Source organism: Trachypithecus francoisi, unplaced genomic scaffold (assembly GCF_009764315.1).
Source record: "Trachypithecus francoisi isolate TF-2019V2 unplaced genomic scaffold, Tfra_2.0 Contig00084, whole genome shotgun sequence".
NCBI lineage: Eukaryota > Metazoa > Chordata > Mammalia > Primates > Cercopithecidae > Trachypithecus > Trachypithecus francoisi.
The window spans coordinates 373,283-396,155 of record NW_022680469.1 but is presented as its reverse complement, the minus strand read 5'-3'; the positions used below and the strand labels follow the sequence as shown (position 1 = coordinate 396,155).

The 22,873-nt window shown below is 41.1% G+C and overlaps 1 pseudogene; it reads left to right on the top strand.

Annotated features, from left to right (window-relative positions):
* The window catches only part of LOC117090476, a 32,523-nt pseudogene extending 23,443 nt beyond the window's left edge, over positions 1–9,080 (top strand).
* The last annotated feature ends 13,793 nt before the right edge of the window (positions 9,081–22,873 follow it).

The window sequence follows — 22,873 nt, the reverse complement described above, 5'->3', positions numbered from 1 at the left end:
TTCTTAAGTATAGTTGAAGACATGTAATGTAATTCGTCCTGTTTTGTTCTGTTTGTTCAGGATAGCTTTAGCTATTCTAGGTCTTTTGTAGTTCCACATAAACTTTAAGATTTTTTTCCTTTTTCTGCAAAGAATATAATTGATATTTTGACAGATATTGCATTGAATCTGTAGATTACTTTGGACAGTATGGACATTTCACTATAATGATTCTTCCAAACTCTAAACATAGACTACCTTTCCATTTTTTTGTGTCCTCTTCAATTACTTGCACCAATGTTTTACAGCTTTCATTGTGGAAACATTTCAGTTTTTTTACTTAGGAATAAGTTAACCAATAAGTTAATTCCTAGGTGTTCTATTTTATTTGTAGCTATTATAAATAAAATTAATATCTTTATTTTTTCAGATTATTCACTGTTGACATATACAAATGCTACTAATTTTTGTATCTTAATTTTGCATCCTGCAACTTTACTGAATTTGTTCATCAGTTCTAATATTTTTTAGGGCAATGGGTCTTAGGTTTTCCCAAATGTAAGATTATAGCTTCAAAAGAGAATAATTTGATGTTTTCTGTTAATTATGGATGTCCTTCATTTCTTTCTCTTGTCTAATAGCCCTAACTAGGACTTCAACTACTATGTCAAATAACAGTAGTGAAATTGGGCATCCTTGTCATATTCCAAATCTTAAAGGAGAGGCTTTCATTTTCCCCCATTCAGTATAGTATTAGCTAGGGCCTATCATATATGGCTTTTATTATGATTAAATATGTTCCCAGTTGTTTGACAGGGTTTTTATTATGAAAGGATGTTGAATTTTATCAAATGCTGTTACAGTACTAACTTAAATTGTCATGTAGTGTTGACCTTCATTTCGTTGATATGATGTATCACATTGATTGATCTGCATATGATATACTATCCCTGTATTTTTGGAGCATCTCAATTGATCATGGTTGTATTAGTCAGGGATCTTTAGAGGGACAGAACTAATAGGCTATATACATAAAATATCCTATTAATATATATAGTATGTAATATTATATATATTTTAATAATTTATATATATTTTAATAATAAATTTAATTATATATTAATATTATGTAATATATTAATATATATAGTAGTGTTACCTTACACAATCACAGGGTCCCACAATAGGCCATCTACAAGATTTAAGAGCAAGGAGAGCCAGTCCAAGTCTCAAAAATGAAGAACTTGGAGTCCGATGTTCAAGAGCAGAAAGCATCCAGTACAGGAGAAAGATGTAGGCTTGGAGGCTAGGCTAGTTTTGTCTTTTCATGTTTTTCTGCCTGCTTTATATACACTGCAACTGATGATGACCACCAAATTAAGGGTGTGCCTTTCTCGCCCACTGACTCAAATGTCAATCTACTTTGGCAATACCCACAGACCCAACCAATATCAATACTTTACATATTTCAATCCAATCAATGTGGCACTTAGTATTTAAAGCATCACAATGATGAATGATCTTTTTAATGTGTTGTTGAATTCAGTTTACTAGTATTTTGTGGTGGATTTTTGCATCAATATTCATCAGAGATATTGGCCTGTAGTTTTTGTTATTTGATGTGTCTTTGGCTGGTTTTGGTGTTGGCCTTTTATAATAAATATGGAAGTATTTCCTCTGTCTGTGTTTTTCAGAAAACTTTGAGTAGCACTGACATTAGTTGTTTTTGACATGTTTGGTGAACATCAACTATGAAGCCATCAGGTTCTGGGATTTCCTTTGCTAGAGCAGTTTTTGTTACAGCTTTGATTTTATTACTTGTTACTGATGTGTTCAGGTTTTAGATTTCTTCATGGTTCAATATTGATAGGTTGTACATATCTAGTAATTTTTCTATTGTTTTCAGGTTTTCCAATTTGTTATCATATAGTTGTCATAATAGCTTAATGACCCATTTAATTTCTGCAGAATCAGTTGTTATGACTTCTCTTTGTCTATTATTTTAGTCATGTAGTCCTTCTCCCATTTTTTTTTTTTTTCTGGTATAGGTAAAGATTTGTCAGTTTTGTTTATTTTTTCAATCATGAATCCATTCACAATAGCTACAAAGATAATAAAATACCTAGGAACAGCCAACAAGGACGTGAAGGACCTCTTCAAGGAAACTACAAACCACTGCTCAAGGAAATCAGAGAGGACACAAAACAGGTGAAAAACATTCTATCCTCACAGACAGGTAGATTCAATATGATGAAAATGGCCATACTGCCCAAAGTAATTTATAAATTTAGTGCTATCCCCATCAAACTACCACTGAAATTCTTCACAGAATTAGAGAAAGCTATTTTAAATTCATATGGAACCAAAAAAGAGCTTGTATACAGAAGATAATCCTAAGCAACAAGAACAAAATTGGAGACCTCACAAAACAAACTTCAAATTTTACTATAAGGCTACAGTCCAGAAAACAGCATGGTGTGGTACAAGAAAAGACACATAGACCAATGGAACAAAGTAGAGGACCCAGAAATCAGACTTCATACCTGCAACTATCTGATCTTCAACAAACCTGACAAAAAATAAGCAATGGGGAAAGGATTCCCTGTTCATTAAATGGTGCTAAAATAACTGATTAGTCAGATGCAGAAGATTGACACTGGACCCCTTTCTTTCACCATATACAAAGATTAATGCAAAATGGATTAAAGGCTTAAATGTAAACCCAAAATGATAAAAATCTTGATAACAGCCTAGGCAGTATCACTCTGTCATAGGAATAGGCAAAGATTTAAAGATGAAGATGCCAAAAGCAAATGCAACAAAAGGGAAAATGGACAAATTGCATCTGATTAAACTAAAGATCTTCTCTGCAAAGCAAAAGAAACTACCAAATGGACAACCCACAGAATGGGAGAAAATTTCTGCAAACTTATGTATCTGACAAAGGTCTAATATCCAGCATATATAAGGAACTTAAATTAACTAGCAAAAATAAACAACTCGTTAATAAATGGGCAAAGAACATAGACAGGCTCTTTTCAAAAGAAAACATACATGTGGCCAAGAAGCATATGGAAAAAAAAAAGATCAACTTTGGAAACAAATGCATATCAAAACCACAGTGGATACCATTTAACATCTGTCAGAATGGTTATTATTAAAAAGTAAAAAAAATAACATGCTGGTGAGGTTCTGGAGAAAAAGGAATGCTTATATACAGTTGGTAGGAGTGTAAATTATTTTAGCCATTATGAAGACGGTGTGGTGATTCCTCAAAAACCTAAAGATAAAAATACAATTTTACCCAGCAATCTCATGACTAGGTATGCACCCAGTATTAATCATTCCATCATAAACATGCATGCATATGTATATTCATTGCAGAAATGCCCATGAATGATAGATTGGATTTTTAAAAATATGATACATATACAACATGGAATACAGCCACAAAAAATAGAGATAATATCCTTTGTGGGAACATGGTTGGAGCTGGAGGTTAATTATTGTCAGCAAACTAACACAGGAACAGAAAACCAAGTACTGCATATTCTCACTTGTAAGTGGGAGTTAAATGATGAGAACAGAGAGACACATTGAAAGGAACAATACTCACGGGTTTTTCTGAGGGTGGAGGTTAGAAGGAAGGAGAGGATCAGGAAAAATAACCAATGAGTGTTAGATTTAATATCTGGGGGATGAAATAATCTGTGCAATATATCTCCATGACAAAAGTTTACCTATGTAACAAAGCTGCATGTGTACACCTGAACTTAAAAGTTTTTAAGAAGTAAGAGAATAATAGATATTGGCAAGGTTGCAGAGAAAAAGAAACATTCTTACTCACTAATGAGAGTGTAAATTAGTTTAACCAATTGGAAAAAGGTGTGAAAATCCCTCAAAGACCTAAAAGTACAACTACTGTTTTACCCAGCAATCAATTCACTGGGAATATACTTCAAGGACCATAAATTATTCTATTCTAAAAATAGAAACACTCATATGTTCTATGCTACACTATTCACAATAGTAAAAACCTTCAATCAACCTAAATGCTCATCATTGTTAGAATGGATAAGGAAAGAGTGGTATATATACACTATAGAATATTGTGCACTCATAAAAAAGAATCAGATCTTTTTTTGCAGGAACATTTTGCTGGAAGTCATTATTCTTAGCACACTGACACAGGAACAGAGAACCAAACACTGTATATGCTCACTTATAAGCAGGAACTAACTGATGAGACAAATGTACACATAGAGGGTAAAAACAGATACAGAGACCTCCTGGAGGGAGGGTATGCGATAGTAGTTTTAAAATTTTTATTCTCTTCCACTTGTATCTTAATACTGGGTGTCTATCATTCCTTTCTTGTGTGCATATGTACTCAATATTTAACTCCCACTTAAAAGTGAGAACATGTGGTATTTGGTCTGTCCCTGTTTTAATTCATTTAAGATATTGGCCTTCAGCTCCATCCATGTTGTTGCAGAATTCTTTTTTATGACTGTAGGATTCCATGGTGTAAATATATACCATGTTTTCTTTATCCAATCCACTGTTGATGGATATCTAGGTTGATTCTGTGTGTTTGCTATTGTGAACAGTGATGCATAAACATACATGTACATGTGTCTTTATGGCATATACATAATATATATGCATATATATTCTTTTGGATATATAACCAATAATGGGATTGGTGAGTCTACCAGTAGATTTTAACTTTTTTTGAGAAATTTTGAAACTGTTTTCCACAATGACTGAATGAATTTGTCTTCCCACTGGCATTGTATAAACTCTTTATTTCTTCCCCAATGTTGTCAGCTTCTGTTACTTTTGACTTTATAATAATAGTCACTTTGAGTGGTGTAAGATAATATTTCATGATAGTTTTGACTGACATTCTGTTAATGATTACTGATGGCGAGTTTCTTTTCAAATATGCTGTTGGCTGCATGTATTTCTTCTTTTGAGAAGTTTCTGTTCACAGTCTTTGTCCACTTTTTAATAGAGTTGCTCGGCTTTTTCTTATTTAAGTTCTTAGAGATTCTTGATTTACTTTTCAAATGCAGAGTTTGCAAGTATTTTCTCTCATTCTGTGGGTTATTTACTCTATTGATACTTTCTTTTGGTATGCAGAAGCCCTTCAATTAGATCTCACTTGTTAATTTTTGTTTTTGTTACTATTGCTTTTTGTGTCTTCATCATGAAATTTGTGTCGGGAACTACAGGTAAAATGATATTTCCTGTTTTCTTTCAGTGTTCTCACAATTTTAGATTTCACAACTAAATCTTTAATTCACTGTGAACTGAATTTTGTTTAATGCTTCAAGAAAGGCATCCAGTTCAATCTTCTGCATATGGCTAGCCAGTAATTCCAGCACCATTTATTAAATAGGGAATTATTTACCCATTGTTTATTCAGGTTTGTTGAAGATCAGACAGTTGTAAGTGTGTGGTCTCGTTTCTGGTTTTGTATTCTGTTCCATTGGTCTCTGTGTCTTTTCTTATACCGGTACCATGCTGTTTTGGTTGCTGCAGTCTTGTAGCACATTTTGAAGTCCAGATAATGCAATACTTCCAGCTTTTTTTTTTTTTTTTTTTTCCTGCTGAATTGTGGTGATAAATTACCCAGTCTAAGGTATTTCTTTTTTGGCAATGTGAGAATGGACCAGTACGGTTAGGGAGGAATCCCTTCTCCTCAATTTTTTGGAATAGTTTCAGTAGGAATTGTATGATTTGGATATTCAGTTTCTTTTTTTTTAGTTTTACATAAATTTTAGAATATTTTTCTTGTTAATTCTGTGTAGAAGGTCATTGGAAGTTTGATTGGAATCTCTCTGAATCTATGTTTTAGCAGTACAGCTAAATCTTATTAATTTTATCTATGCCTGAGCATGGAATGTTTTTACATTTGTTTGTGTCATCTCTGATTTATTTCAGCAGTGTTTTGTAATTCTTATTGTAGGATCTTTCACCTCCCTGGTTAGTTGTATTCCTAGGTATTGTTTGTGTGTGTCTGTGTGTGGCTATTGTGAACAGGATTGCATTCTTGATTTAGGAATTAGCTTGGAATTTTTTTTTTTTTTTTTTTTTTTTTGGTGTATGGAAATGTTACTAAATTTTGTACATTAATTTTATAACCTGAAACTTTGCTGTTTTTTTCTCAGATCTAGGAGCTTTTGGATAGAGATTGGGATCTTCTAGGCATAAAATTACATATGTGCAAAAATAATAAAGAGATTGTTTGACTTCTTGTCTTCCTATTGTGATGTCTGTTATTATTTTCTCTTGCCTGATTGCTTTGGCTTCTACTGTTATGGACTTCCACTATTAACGCTGAATAGTGGTGTTGAGAGTGGGCAACCTTTTCTTCCACTTCTCAAGGGTAATGCTCCTAGCTTTTGCCTGTTCAGTATGATGTTGCCTGACAATTTGTCATAGATGGCTCATATTTTTGGGTATATTCCTTCACTTCCTAGTTTGTTGAGGGTTTTGAATGAGGGAGAGTGAATTTTATTAAACGGCTCTGTCTTCATCTATTGAGATGATTATGTAATTTTTAAAAATTCTGTTTATATGATGAATCACATTCATTGATTTGTGTATGTTGAACTTAGCTTGCAGCACAGGAATAAAGCCTACTTAATCATGGTGGATATGAGGATTTTCCCACCCATGTTCATCCAGGTTATTGTCCTGAAGTTTTTTTTTTTCAATCTTTAATTATTTTTGTCAAGTTTTGGTCTTAGAAAAATACTGGCCATATAGAATGAGTTAGTGATATGCTTTGGATCTATGCTGCACTCAAATCTCATGTTGAATTGTAATCTCCAATGCTGGAGGGGCCCCTGGTGGGAGGTGATTTGATCATGGAGGTGGTTTCTCAATAATGGTTTAGCACCATCCCTCTAATGCCTTTCTCACGAAAAACTCTCAAGAGATCTGGTTGTTTAAAAATGTGGAGAACCTTTCCACTCACTCTTCCCCCTGCTCTGGCCCTCTAAGATGTATCTGCCTTTCATTTACCTTCCATCATGATCATAAGTTATCTGAGGCCTTGCCAGAAGTAGAGGCTACTATGTTTCCTCCACAGGCTACATAACCATGAGACAATTAAACCTCTTTTCTTTATAAATTCCCCAGTATCAGGTATTTCTTTTTTAGCAATGTGAGAATAAACTAGTATGGTTAGGGAAGAATCCCTTCTCCTCAATTTCTTTTGAAATATATTCAGAAGGAATTCTATCAGTTCTTCTGTATACATCTGGTAGAATTGGCTTGAATCTGTTAGGTTTTGGGCTTTTTCTGATTGGAAACCTTTTTATAATTGATTTAATTTTGGAACTCATTATTTTTCTTTCTTTCTTTTTTTTTTTTTTTTTTTTTTTTTGAGACGGAGTCTCGCTCTGTATCCCAGGCTGGAGTGCAGTGGCGCCATCTCGGCTCACTGCAAGCTCCGCCTCCCGGGTTCCCGCCATTCTCCTGCCTCAGCCTCCCGAGTAGCTGGGACTACAGGCGCCCGCCATCTCGCCCGGCTATTTTTTTGTATTTTTTAGTAGAGACGGGGTTTCACCGTGTAGACCAGGATGATCTGGATCTCCTGACCTCGTGATCCACCCTTCTCGGCCTCCCAAAATGCTGGGATTACAGGCTTGAGCCACCACACCCGGCCTGGAACTCATTATTTTTCTACAGAGGGTTTCGATTTCCTCCTGGTTCTGACTTACCAGGTTGAATGACCCCAAGAATTTATCCGTTCCTTCTAGGCCTTCTAGATTGTATGCGTAGCGGTGTTTGTAATAGTCTCTGCTGTTTTATATTCCTTTCTAATTTTTATTTTTGTATTTCAGTGGGATCAATTTACATGTTTTCTTGTCATTTCAAATGTGTTTATTTGGATCTGTGCTCTCTTTTTTAGTTTGTTAATCCAGCTAGCTGTCTATCCATCTTATTTCTTTCAAAGAACTGACTTCGGTTTTATTAATCTTTTGTATGGTTTTCCCATCCTTCATTCAGTTCAGCAGATTTTCATTGAGTTTTAAAAAATCTTTTGGTGTTGGGTTGCTTCTATTTTTCTAGTTCCTCTAGGTGTGATATGAGGTTGCTAGTTTTAGGTCTTCTTTTTTATGTGGATTTTCAGCACTATAAACTTTCTTCTTCAAAGCTCCTTTAGCTGTGTCCCAAAGACTGGTATGTTGTATCTTTGTTTTCATTAGTTTTAAAGAATGTCTTAATTTTTGCCTAAATTTCATTTATTTGCCCAAAAGTTATTCAGGAGCAAGTTGTTTAATTTCTGTGTCATTATATGATTTTTGACAGGTATTGTTAGTATTGATTTCTTTTGTGCTGAGGTCTGAGACTGTGGTTGGTATTATTTTGCTTTTTTAAAATTTGTTAAGAATTACTTTATGGCCAAGCATATGGTTGGCCAGCCTCGACACAGATTCCGCCAAAAGCTCAGGACAAAGCAACAATAATTCAGATACCTGTGCAGAATTTCGAATAAAATATGTTGGCCATTGAGAAACTGAAACTCTCTGAGGGAAAAGGCCTTGAAGGGCCATTAGACTGATAAATTATATAGACGTTGCCGAGATGGAAAGTTGCCTTTTGTTCCTCCAGAGGAAGAATTTATTATGGGAGTTTCCAAGTATGGCATAAAAGTATCAACATCAGATCAATATGATGTTTTGCACAGGCATGCTCTCTACTTAATAATCCGGATGGTGTGTTATGATGATGGTCTGGTGGGGGGGCGGGGGGGGGGGGCGGGAATAGCTTACTGGCTCTGAAGACCACAGATGCAAGCAATGAAGATTACAGCCTGTGGGTTTATCAGTGCAACAGCCTGGAACAAGCACAAGCCATTTGCAAGGTTTTATCCACTGCTTTTGACTCTGTATTAACATCTGAGAAACCTTGAATCCTGCAATCAAGAAGTCAACTTTATCTGAAAGTTCAGCTGTTTTCAATCTGCAGTGCTGAAGTGTTATGCAGATAATGAAATGATCCCTTGCTCTAGGTTTTCTGAAGAAAACGGATTGTGTAAAATGCTGATCATTTGTTTATTAAAATGTGTCCTATTACAGTGAGAAAAAAAATTCTGTGAACATTCTCTGAGCCTTGGTAAGGATAAATTTCACAGAGGAGATACAAAACAGCAAGTACAATGGGTTCCTATTTATCAAAAATAGAACGGAGGGGATGGAGGTGAGGAGGGAAAGGAGCCGTGTTTATACTTGTTTCTGCACTACATATTTAGTGAAGGCCACAAAGAAACCATTGCTGGACCTCCCTTTCTCTGTTTTCTCAATTTTTTGCTTATCCTGACTTTTATACAAATTGTTCTGCCTCTGTATTTTGTTTCATTATCAACAGATCTTGGGATCATTCCCAAAGAATCAGTTTGCAGAGTAGATAATCATTTTTTAAGAAGTAGCTTCAGAATAATTGCATTGTATGAAGACTTCAAGGTCGTTGCCCGACACTTAGGTTACTTATGATCTCATGCTACAACAAACAGAGCTGCTTGGAATAACATTATATGGCCTCTTAGAATAATTTAAAACTTGTATGAATTTTAGAGTAAATTTGAGATAGGGAAGCAGACTATCCAAAGAAATGCAAACAATCAGGCTACTGAGGTGGTTCGTTAATATTCAAGCCAGCCCTGAGGGTGCACCGTAACTTATGAGCGTGGCTGGAAAGATCCAAGGAGTTATCAGGGACTTCTGGAAAGAACGAAGAGATCTTGGTGGGACTGCCTCCCCTCTCTTCATGAATGCTTTCACTGGAACGTTTAAGGCTCCCAATACATCTGGGTGCTGCTCCCTTCGCAGGCCAGTTAATGATTGATTTACTGGCTCCCTATGGCTAGTGCTCTTCCACTTATTTATCCAAGCTGAGGAGTTCCTGGCAAGCAGTGCAGAGGCAGAGGAGAGCAGCAGTAGCTGGGGAAGGAAAGCTACACTTTGGACAGAAAGGAGTGGCCACTTGATTTGCCCCCATAAGGCACTTCCAGCTGAGTGCAGAGCAAGCCTGGAGAGAGTCCAGTCCAGCAGAAGGCAGCATTGGGAAGTGTCACTTGTAAATGTGTTGTGAGCTGCTGATTAAGACCTCTTTGTTTTATGTGCAGATATGGATGCTCTGGTGGTCTCTGATCACCAAAGGATTTGCCTAGAATTTGGTCTTATTTATCTCAAATGGCAATACAAATACCGTAAATCAAATAGCCCCGAGAACCAAAGGCACTTCAATAAGGATTCTGAGGCATTCCAATGCACTGAAACACACATTCTATTTTTATGCATATGCCACCACATACAGATCCTCCAGATCCTTAAGAAAGGCAGAAAGAGGGATGGTGCCGCCTCACCCAAGGGACAATGAGAAGGACAGGATGCTTAGTCTACATTTGAGAGCCAGCAGGGTCCCCAAGGCAGCTGAGTTCAGTGGGTTAACCTTAGCAGGTTGACTAGACCACCTGCCCTGTGCCTGGAGGTTTCCTGTCAGCATCTCCCAAACTATTCTGTCTCCAGGGTGCCTGCAGAGGCAGATGAGAAAAGAAGAAAACTGAACATGTGATTAGTCACAGAGCCTGGGATCAGAGCACCAAGTCCATGTGTAACTGACAGGATAGCCACTGGCTGAGAAAACAGCAGGCCTTGTTTAATGCAGCCTTTAAAATTTGCCACCTTAGCAGCTCTAGTGCTAATGGCTTTGGGAGTGCATGAAGGGTTAACCTTCCACAGTAAGGGTACTATGCCCCTACCTGCAGAAAAGAAGTTTGGTATCTTTTGAATGAGAAGCCTGACACTCACCTCTTCTACAATGTAGGGTGGCCCTAATTTGGAGACCAAATGTGCTGAAAAGGCTGGTAGGGTAGGATCCAGTCTGCAGGTCTAGCTTTCTGATCTTTTCTCTGGGAGTCCACATTCTCTGCTCTTGCCATAATAAAGGAAGCAGTCTCCTGTGTAATAGGTTGAGGGACACCAAGAAACCCTTAAAACCACATATCTAAAACACTTTCTTTTTCTTCCCTGTTATTAGATGCAACACCCAAGTGGCCAGGGATCAAGAATAACCAAACCAGTCTTGAAAAGGAATAAGGTTGGAGGTTTCTTCATTCCTAATTTCAAAACTTACTACAAAACTATAACAAAACAATGTGGTACTGTCATGAAGATAGAGATATGGACTAATGGAATAGAATAGAGTTCACAAATGAACCGGTGTCAAATGATTAGTGTACCAACACTATTAAACTGGGAAAGAACAGTCTATTAAACAAATGGTGATAGGTCTTGATGCCTCATCAGGGCCATCTATGAAATCCCTTCAGGAGGTTCTTGTGCAAAAAACAATAGGATCTTTATAAAGCTTTCTGACAGTTGAGTTCTTCTGGGAGTTCTCTGTTTCTGGTGATTTCATGCTTTTTCTATTGCCTAGGACATGAAAATGACTTCAGGTTATTTCTTCTGTTGTAAAGCCAATTCATGCTGATGTAGTTATGAGTTCCAAATGCAAGGGTGAAACACAAACACCCATCTATAATCACAAAAAGTTAAACTTGTCTCCAAACTTGAGGTTGGTTGGAGTATAAATTATCTCCTGGTTTCATTCAGCCTAAGTAAACAATGTCCCCCAAAATGAAAAGACTAAATTCTTGAAGTTTGAGGCAAATTCCCTAATAATTTCCATTCCTCCCTGCCTTTCCACTCTTTCAGCTCTTGAGGTATCAGGAGAGTGAAGGTACAAAGGGATAAAAGAAGAGGAAAGAATTGTATTCAGCTACAAAGTCTTCACGTTTTGAGGTCTCCATAGGATATCTTAGCTTCAAATCCTTAATGACAGTAGAATGTTTGGGAATGGTGAAGAGGCTAGTCTTCTTCTCTAGCTTTGTGAGTCATTTCTCCCAAACGATATCATCTAATCTGTTTCAGGGCTTGGAGGTGTAAGTAAAAATTTTAAATGTCAGAGATGGGTGAAAAAAGTCTCATATTTTAATTTTCAGCAAGTCACATTCAATCCACAATTTAGAGTTTCTCTTAAAATAATATTTCAAAAATCCCATAGGGTTGGAAAATATATTCCTGAGAGATCAAAGAGAAACTCTTTTAATTTTACTAGTCTATAAAATATATGGTAGATGCAAGTGTAGTTTTTAAAAGAAAGGATAATCTAAAGAACTAATTATATCAACAGTGAATTTACTGGCTTATTTTTCTCCAGCACCACTTTTTCCCCATAGTCAGCCCTCTGTGTACAGCAACATTCTCCTCATTTATTTTAATTCTAGAATTTTAAAGTTAGATGTGCAGACTCCTTTATCTGTGGCTTTAGAAGCCTGCAGACTTACAAAGGCTACAGGTTTCAAGCTCTACTGGGACCTGAATTTCTCTGTGGCTCTAGGAAAAGCTTATGGTTGAAAGAAAAATTGAGGAAGACAGGAAGTGGCCCAGCACGAAGATAATGCCTCCATGGTATAGGCCTAGCATTAGCTGGGAGGCCCTGGCATGTTCTGTGCTAACATGGGCCAATAAGTGCTCCCCTGTAGCCCATAGGAGCGTGGAGTCTTCTCATCTGGGTCCACATTCATGGAATTTCCTCACAAATACCTTACTTCAGTCATCTTAATTATTTAAGAATTGTTTGGAATACAAGGATTCACTTAAAAATTGAATGTCACCATATCATACAAGTGAGTCCCTTCTCTAGTTGTGCCTGTATTCATTCAAATAACTTTTAGTGTCTGGCCCTAAAACATCTTAAAAAAAAAAAATAGCTTTGCAGCATAATAATCCAGGTGTCTTTTTGCTTGTTAACAGAGACTGACAAATATATACATTATCCTTGAGAGCCACTCCCGAATGACAAGAAAGAAAAATGTCTGCATTCCAATCTGCCTCCTGGCTAGAAGTATGTACAACCGCCTGCACTGGCAGCACAACCCAACTGTGCATTACTCTGTAGGCACTTACCTACCTACCTATCATTTGCATAAGTTGTTATAAGCAGTTCTGGAGAATAAAGATTTAGTTGTGCTTTAAATTTAGGATTTTAAAGAGTAAAGATGTGTCAGCCTGAAAGGAAGAAACGTAGGCAAGTTAATGTAGAGTTTATTTGGGCCAAGCTTGAGGATTGCATCCTGACAGCACAGATTCAAGTTGTCCTGAATATATATGTGTTACAAGGGGGTGTATAAAGGCAAAAACAAGGACAGGGCATAGTGTGATACAAAGCCATTTGTCATGGTTTATAGAAACATTGATTCATGATTGGCTAGATATTGTAAGCTCTAGTGTATGGATTTTGGTTTCTAGTGCATTATTGTTAGGTTAATTCATAGTTGTGTTTCAAAAGCAAGCAGTTTCAAGAGATGAATTCATAGCTCAAGTGGGGAATAGAATGTGATTTTGGTGTTATTTTTATCTCTCTGGGCCAGGTAATTTAAAAGGGTTTTCATTCCTCAGATAAAGACTCCTTTTTTTTCCCCTCGGGAGTTTCACTTTTGCTCTGAAGAACTGTTCTTGCAGTTACGTTGAAAAGCAAACACAAAAAATACAATCCTACCTGATATCAGTCCTGCAGTCAGTAGTCAGTACAATTTTTTTTTCTTTCTTTCTCTTTCCTTCCCTTCCTTCCTGCCTTCCTGCCTTCCTGCCTTCCTGCCTTCCTCCCTCCCTCCCTCCCTCTCTCTATCACTCTGTGGCCCAGGCTGGAGTGCAGTGGTAGGATCTTGGCTTCCTGCAAGTTCCGCCTCCCGAGTTCACGTCATTCTCCTGCCTCAGCCTCCTGAGTAGCTGGGACTACAGGCGCCTGCCACCAAGCCCGGCTAAGTTTTTGTACTTTTAGTAGATACGGGATTTCACGGTGTTAGCCGGCATGGTCTCGATCTCCTGACCTCGTGATCCACCCGCCTTGGCCTCCCAAAGTGCGTAAGTATAATTTTTTTAGGGAGAAAAATGTGTGCTAACGAGAACTGGCTTTGGTCTTAATATTGACTTAGTAGTAACCAAGACGGGTTGCTGTTTATTATTTTTGGACTGGGGACACTACCAGATAATTTTTTTGTTTGTTTTTCACTTGGATTTACATACTACTCCCATTTTGCACCGATCTTATGTTGGAGCCTGCATATCTTGTTCTGAGACACAAAGAAACTTCCCCTATCCCCTGGCATAAAAAAGATCTTAGCTAGCAGCCAAGCGTGAACACTTCTGGTTAGAAGTCCGCAACCATTTTGATACCAGGGACCAGTTTATCGGAAATCAATTTTTCCGCAGACAAGCGGTGGGTAGGGGTAGAAGGCGGTGAGGTGGACACGTTCGGGAAGGGGCGGGGCGGCAGGGCCCCAAGGGGCACAGGGTGGAGGGGGGCTTCTGGTTGGAGCAGTGTGAGGGGGGCAAGGGTGAGGCAGCGGCTCTGCGAGAGGGACAGGGAGGGGCAGCAGGGGGATAAGGGAGGATAGTTTCCGAATGAAACTGTTCTATCTCAGGTCACACTCTGGCATTACATTCTCATAAGGAGAGCGCCACCTAGATCCGTTGCATGAGCGGTTCACGATAGGGCTCCTGCTACTTTGAGTTCCAATGCCTCGGCTCGTTCAACAGGAGGCGGGGCTCAGGCGGAGCGAGCGGTTCACTTACCTGTTCTGCAGCCGGGTTCCTAACACGCCACAGACAGGTACCAATTGTAGGCTAGGGTTTGGTGATCTCTGATTTGTACACATTCTGGGTCTGCAGTCTGGGGATCCCTGATTTTGCACATTTTCTGGGTCTGTAACCTGGGTATGCTTAAGATAGAACAGTCATTTCCACTCCCTTCTAGGCCATCTTGGCTCCTTCTCTAGACTTTAAGCTCCAGGAAGGCCTGAGCCTCCTTTCTTCCCTTCCTCCGCGATAGGTCGCCAGTCCCTGTTTCCCCCACTTCCTACCTGCTAAAGTACCCGGTTCCCAAGGTAATTCAGAGTCCACTGGAGAAGTTAAAGAAACTGCTGTGGCTTAGTCTGTACTCGGCTACCCTCATGTACCAATTAACACCGTACAGAGTGAGAATTTTTGGATCCAACAGTGTAGACCAGAAGTCCCCCTGGCAAGTAAAACAAAACGCGAGAATTAACCTCCTGACATCAGGGTATACTCTCCAACTACCTGAGATGCAGACGAAGAAATATTACAAATCAGTAGTAAGTAAGGCAGATTTCCGTTCCTTTATTTACTATCTTCCCCTCTTGTGTCCCATGAGATGACCCCATTCTAATCGCAATATTTTCTCTAATCCCTGTACTATTGAAATGTCTGGGAGATTCGGACAGAACGACCACTATCGCCTGTAGTGAAGTGCACATCAAGTACATACCGCCTCTTGAAGGCGAGATGCAAAAGGGATACTCCCAGAGGACGGAGCGACCAAGGGTCAAGGTGGTTGCGGTAGTGAAGTTTGCATCCTCTGGTTCATCCCAGAGGGGACTCGAAGCCAGCAGAGCGCAGCTCCACTGGTAACAGGCCTCAGACATTGGCGTCTGACAGCTTTGGCTGAGCTTGGTGAGAAGCAACTGCACTTGAAGGTCACGGAAGTCCTCTATCGACCTTGTAGATATCGAGGGAAGTCTACGTGCGCGGCTGCAAGAGCTGCCCACTTGCCTTGGGATCCGGCTCTTCGGGTAGCCCTTGCTCCGGCTCTTCGGGTAGCCCTTGCTGCCGCCGTCTGAGTCAATGCCTTTTTCGCCCCTGACATGTGCCTAGGGCGGCTGTTGCAGCCAACTAGGTCGGATCAGATGAGGAAAGCCGTCGGACGCGGGGGGGCGCCATTGGAAACACGCCCAACAGGAAATGGATGGTTGCCAGGAAATTCGGGCCAACTTTTTGCCAGGGAGTCACCCCCGCCGAAAACCGAACACTGAGACGTTGCTGCGGAGGGTGAGCGGACACTGGGTAAGTTCAAACCTGGAAGAGCTGGCGAAGGCGGTTGGTGAGAGACTGCTTACCAAGGCTTTTTTCCTGAGAGAACTTTGAGGGAGGAGTGGTGTCATTTGATTCTACCTTTTTGGCTTGGGAGTAGAAGTAAGAAATAGTCCATCGTAGACGTTATATTGGTTAGCCAGAACAAACACACTTCAGTATTTACAGCCATTTAACACTTGGAGTAGCTCTGAAAATGGACATTAGAGACTGCAGTAAATCTTTACAAAATGTTGGATTCGGGTTGCCGACAGAATTTGTGTATAAAGGTCATTTAAATGACCTGTCACAAAATAGTTTAGATTTCTGCATATAAATATCCTGCTTTACTCCTGACCTGTTCTCTTGCCAGGGCTCTGCAGGGTTGGTTCTCGTGAAATGTCGGGCACAGTTTTACCGGAAGCAAAAGTAGAGATAGCGATTTTTATACTGTTCTCGTTTATTTTAAGCCAGGTCTTCAGTTGGTTTACGTTGCCACACGGCAGGTTTTGTCTAGCTGTTGGGAAGGAGATCCTCTCTGGTTCGGGTGCTCTGCTAGCAGGTCGTTCCTTCCCAGCATTGTCTTTCGAAGTACTATCACCAGTAGGTGACACAGCCACTTAAGAAGTCTTTTCTGGTTCAGAGGGTAGTACGGCTTATTTGCAATTACCTGCAGCGCTTTTCAGTACCAGTAGCATCTTTTCTTCCCTTGCATGTGATGCTGCCTCCCGCCTACCTGCGGATGGCGCATCTGGGAAGTGGAGAAGGCCAGTTCCCACTCGGCAGGGTAGCGCAACACGTAAGGCACAGCCGGGTCCTCCTTTCTGTTTATGGCCGCGTTAATTGTGCATTCGTCTCGCACCACATTGAGTTGCTATCTGGCTCCTGTTTCTCGCTTCGCTCTTCTGTCTCCTGTTCTCTAAATACGACACTATTACTTTCCGCCCAGTCAGCGAGTCAACTAGATTTATAAATTGAAAAACAAAACAAAATAAAAACAAGAAACAACAACAAAAACAACAAACAAAGCTAAACAGCTCTGCTCGGGAGCTCTGACTGCCTCAGAACCTTCACAAGGCGTGCTGGCCAGAGCTCCAGAAACCGGGAATGGTGAGGACAACTCAAGATTTTCTGTTCTTGCTCTTGAGTGGATGGATATGAGTCCTTTGGTCTCCCACCATACAGGCGCCTTCACCCTGCCCAGGTTCCGTCCACTATGTACCACGCGGGCCGGAAGACCTGGGTAGGGTCTCTCTGATGTCTCCGGTGTTACTAGTTTTTTTTTTTTTTTTTTTTTTTTTTGAGACGGAGTCTGGCTCTGTCGTCCAGGCAGGAGTGCGGTGGCCGGATCTCAGCTCACTGCAAGCTCCGCCTCCGGGTTTACGCCATTCTCCTGCCTCCGCCTCCCGAGTAGCTGGGACTACAGGCGCCCGCCTAGTCGCCCGGCTAGTTTTTTGTATTCTTTAGTAGAGACGGGGTTTCACCGTATTAGCCAGGGTGGTCTCGATCTCCTGACCTTGTGATCCGCCCGTCTCCGTCTCCCAAAGTGCTGGGATTACAGGCTTGAGCCACCGCGCCCGGCCGACAAATCCTTTTAAAGGCTTTCTTTTGGTAGAAGTAAGGTGGTGGGGGGCTGAGGGCGGGGCAGGAAGGGAGTAGGGGGCGGAGCAGGGAGGGAGTATCGAGCTGGGGATTGGAGTTTGGAAGTGCTGATGGGATGCAGAGGAAGGTGGTGAAATAGGAGAAAGCTTATGCAGGTCAGCAGATATTGCGCCAGCTAGTTTGCGGTTTCCCATAGAATAAATTGGAGGGAAGAATACAGACTCTTTTTTTTTTTCTTTTCAAATATTTGAACATAGTGTTAATTGTACCAACGGCGGGGGAAGAGAACAAAGCCTAGAGGGCACAGGAATGTGGGTTTAGGATTTTCTGTTCTCTGTGCACTTCATAGTCTACACGTGCTTGGTAATTTGGCAAACGCAAAGGAGATGCCACATGGGCTTGTTTGAGCTTATCAGTCTTACTGGGGGAGCTGTGAACAAACATAAGGGGCTCACTTAAGGAATTAATTTTGGGAGATGTAGATGGAAACCTGTTTTCCGAGAGGCTTCATGCTAGTGCTGGAGTAGAGGAGGGTCTGCTCAGCCTTAAGTGTACAGGCCCTAAGCAAGACAGATGCACACTGAGAACATGTGCCTAAAGTGCCATGCCAATGTCTGCAGTTAGGCATTGGAGAGAGCAAACGGGACATAAATAGACACCTTTTGAACTTGTGAGGAGTCAGAATCAGAAAAATGGAGGGGAAAAGCCTTCATTCAGCAGGAAGAGACTGATATGTGGATGATTTGGGGTGCCAATAATGGATTGGTCTAAAAACTTAATGACCATGCAGACATTAGTACAGTTCTTTGCGGAGCTGCTCATTCATGGATGGATTACAGATCAGACATTGGTGCCGTATAAATGTTACTAATTCACAAAATTGTTTTCCTTTTTTTTTTCTGTAAAAAAAAGAAACATGTTCTAGATTATCATGTTATTGGTAGTAGGTAGAACAAGACAATTTGAATAGTTAGGGAGCTGTATGTATCGAGAATGTTCATTTTAATATGTATGTCAGGCTAACATGCACAAAGACAAATCAAGACACTTGGCACTCAGTTGTCCATAAAGAACTAGAAATGTAAACATTGATAGGCAAATACAAAGACAAAAAGTGTAACTATATTTGAGAGAAAATATAGGATTTTGCTTAATTTAATAGTGGGCAGAAATTTTATAAGATATTGCTAGGGATAAAAGCCTATTTAAAGGTGTGAAGATGGTTACTCGGAAACACAAAAAGTTCCATGAACGTCTATCTATCCATGCTTAGGGACACGGGGTGAATGAGAAAATCTCTTCAATATGTAATGAAGACTTTCCTGATGAGAGAGAACAACACCGTGAAGGAAGCATGGGTTACACAACCACACTCATATTCATAATGTTTTTGTTCACAGGGAAATAGTGCATCTTTGTGGGATACAGAATCAGGAAACAGAGGGCAAAGCTACATACCTGAATGTGGATGGCCCTCAATTCTTAAAATTTATTCTGGTTATTGTTTCTTCCATTCTGAAGCAGAAAAGAGGGTATGTGTTCACGTGAAGCAAGATTTCTAAGATATTTTGAGTTATTGACTTTGAGTGGATGGATGATGGTAGATTAAGGGAGGAATATTTTTCTACTTTCTGATCCTGGGTAGTGGATATTACATATTTTGTGGTTCTGTTATCTTAAGTGATGCAAGGTCTTGTGGCCTGGGAAAGACAAAGCCAAAAGAATGCTTTCATTTTTGTATATTTCCCTCCCCCGCCCCACCCCTCTGGCGAACCATCAGGAAGGCCTGTGTAGGGTAGATTAGTATGAGCCCCCACCAACCCAGACGTGCATGTAAATTCTGCCCTGCTTCAAGCATTTTTCACCACCCTAGCATAGCAAGATTTAAGCTGGCAAGACTGCTCTTGGGTGGAGCCCATGTTAGCTGCTGGCTGGGCCTGAATGCCACCAGAATCCCAGGGTCACCAGGACTTCCCTCAGAAGCTCCAGGCAGCCCTGGGAATGCCATCCTGGAGGTTTTGAAAAACATGGGAGGGGCAAGAGGTTTTGTGGGTTTCTGCCTGAGGCATGATGTCTCATACAACAGCCTGTTCTCCACCCCTCTTCCCTACCTCCTACCAGCCCCAGGGCTAAAGGGGCTCAAAAGTCCCTTTCTGTTGTTGGTGTTTGAAATGGAGTCTCATTCTGTTGCCCAGGCTGGAGTGCAGTGACCCAATCTCGACTCACTGCATCCTCCACTACATGGGTTTGAGTGATTCTCCTACCTCAGTCTCCGAAGTAGCTGGGATCGCAGGCACCTGACATGGTGCCCAGCTAATATTTGTAGCTTTAGTAGAGATGGGGATTTTGCCATGTTGGCCAGGCTGGTCTTGAACTCCTGACCTCAGGTGGTTTCCCCCAACTTCGGCCTCCCAAAGTGCTGGGATTACAGACTTAAGTCCAAAAGGTCCTTTATTAGGCCTTAGAATTACACATGTAATTCTCATGTGTGCATGAGTGTGTTGAGGTCTCCACATGGGGCAGGTGAGTTCTTTTCTCTGCTGGAGAGGACCCTCTTGCATCAGGACTTCTTGTGCCTCCTGTTATGTCTCAGCCCTGCTAGAGACATAGTCAGAATGATAGGAGGACAAGTTTGGCTACCACTCATACTGGCTTTTTTTCCCAGTGTTTTTGGCCAGAATTCCCTGTTTCCTCTGCAAATTCTGTTCTTTGCTGAGGCACAGGTATCTGAGCCAGGAGAAGATGTTCTGGTCAGAGTGACTGACCTCTTCTGTCAGTCCCTGTGGTGGCCAAATTGCCTTGGTCTACAGCTATCTGGACTGCCTTCGGCAGTTGTCCCTAGTATATTCCTGCCAAGGGATTGTGAGAGTCATTGTGGGTTTTAGCAACTGAGCTGTTCTCCCTTGGTAGCGCCCTGTTACCTCAACCAGCATTGCCACTCTGCACTTAATTTGCTCACTCCTGGCGATTAGATTCCGCGGGAAGTCTGTTTGAAGATCTTTAATCCAGCAGAAAATATAACTTGTGATCTCAAAGACAATAGGCGAATGATTAATTTACATCGACACAGGGCAGATAGAACTTTTAGATTATACTTGTCATATTGACTTCATGGATACAGAGTTACGCTAAGGTTGAAGACCTGAAGTTAAGCCATAAATTTATTTTATATGCATCTAGAGGAACTGCTGGGTAAAGTGTTTCAGATCAGGGTTCCAGGTTAGGGTGCTAGGAGCAGGGCATGTGAGATAACCGAGAGATTCGGAGGTCTCCACATTTGTTTGTTGTTTGTTTGTTTGTTTGTTTGTTTATTTATTTTGAGACAGAGTATGGTCAGACTGGAGTGCAGTGGTGCCATCTTGGCTCACTTCAACCTCCGCCTCCCTGGTGCAAGCGATTTTCCTGCCTCAGCCTCCCCGGTAGCTGGGACTACAGGCTCCCAATACCACACCCAGCTAATTTTCCTATTTTTAGTAGAGACGGGGTTTCACCGTGTTGGTCAGGATGGTCTGGATTTCGTGACCTCGTGATCCACCTGCCTCGGCTTCCCAAAATGTTGGAATGACAGGCGTGAGCCACGGAGTCCGCCCCGGGGTTATAACTTTCCAAGTGATGTTTGTCCTTGTGATTTCAGGATGTGGGGAGGAGTACCATTTTAGGTGGGGGAAGATTATGAAAAGGCAGTATTGCATAGAAGAAAGGAGGACTTTTTACGCTAATATAACTGCCTAGGGGTAGATTTATAGGGCCAGTAGGAGTCGCTCCGTACCATGTCTGGCACCTTCCTCCAACACCAATTTCTGTTCTTCGGAGTTCTAGTTATCATGACGGGAATACAAAAGACTTTTATTGCAAAAGCTTTTTTTTTTTTTTCTTCCAAGACAGCCCCCTTCCTCCTTGCTCCCTCCCTGTCCCCCCTCCGGAAGCTATAGACACTTCCGATAGTGCGCGAACTTGCGGTGCACGTTGCACGCCTGCCGCAGATAGGTTGGATTTGTAGGCAGTTTCTGACACCGAGCCCCCGGCCTCGGTTGGTAGGCGATCGCTTTGGGAATCCTCCAGCCCCACGAAGACCAAGTAAGCCTGGTTGGGTTAGGGGAAGTCAGCAACTTGAGTTCTGTCTCTCAGTGCCTGGGCGGGACGTCGCCTGTCCGGAAGTGTTGGGATGCTACCAGAGGGATTGAGGAGGGCCCTTTCCACCCCACCCAGAGCTCTGTAGGGGGTGAGGTCGCAACTTTGCCGGATTATAGAGGCTGGAAAGTCTTAAAAAGTCACTTGCGGAGGACTGCCCCGCAGACCAGGGATGCCGGACCATCGCGGCGTGCTTGGCTGGCAAAACGAGTTGCCATCACCCCTCTGTCCCTGCTACCGCTAACTACTGGGTCACACCGCGGAGCCATTTCGCACGTCTGGAGTTTTGGGGTCGGGAAAAGCAAGCGGTCCAAGACTGGGAAATCCGTAGGGGTGGCCGATGATCTGGTGCCCCTCTGCGCGTCCCTACGGAGCCGAGCTGGTGGTAACCCTGGGCATTGGAGCCTCCATGAGAACTAGAAATTGGGAATAGTGTGGGAACAAACATCGAACGGGCACCGATGTTTGCCACTCCTAAGCTTCAGTGGTTTTTTATTTCTAGGGCGAACTTTTGCGGAGAGGAAAGGATACACTAATTTGCTTCGTTAGTTGGCTTTTTGTGGCAGCGCGAGCGTTGTAGGGCACAGTACTTGGCTTGCAAGCCACTCCTATTAGTTTCTTCATTCACCTGTTTCCCTTCCTCCTCTCTGCTAGTTTTGTTTCAGCTCTGTGACTAGTGTGAAAATACTTTTTGAAGACATTAGCCCGAGGCAAATAGATTTGTTCACTACGTGGCAAAACTAGAGCAAATGAGTTGGAGATCTGAGAGTAGCCAACCTACCTTTTTTGTTTGTTTGTTTGTTTGTTTTTTTACTTCCTATTCTGGGCTCCTGGAAGAAGGGAAAGTGGGGTCTTCTGGGGACTAATGACCTTACACTAAGGTAGCCAATTCATAGTAGAGAGTGGGATATAGGAAAAGAGTATGAAAGTTTAAAACGTGCTAAAAGATTACTGCAGGTAAGAGAAACTGGGTTCAAGATTCCTGGTGAACTTAGTTTCTAGGACTGAAATAGTATCTTTTTACTGTTATTTAGGAAGGAATATTAAGGAAGTCTTCCAAACTTACTCAAGAATATGGTGTGAGAAAATAATGATTTCAAGTGGAAAAATTAGACCAGCAATTGCCTTCTCTGGGCACTTCCAGGTTTGAGCTTGAGTGGCTCATTTTAGTTTTGTCCTTAGGGATAAGTTATTTAGGGCCCTCAAGCCTC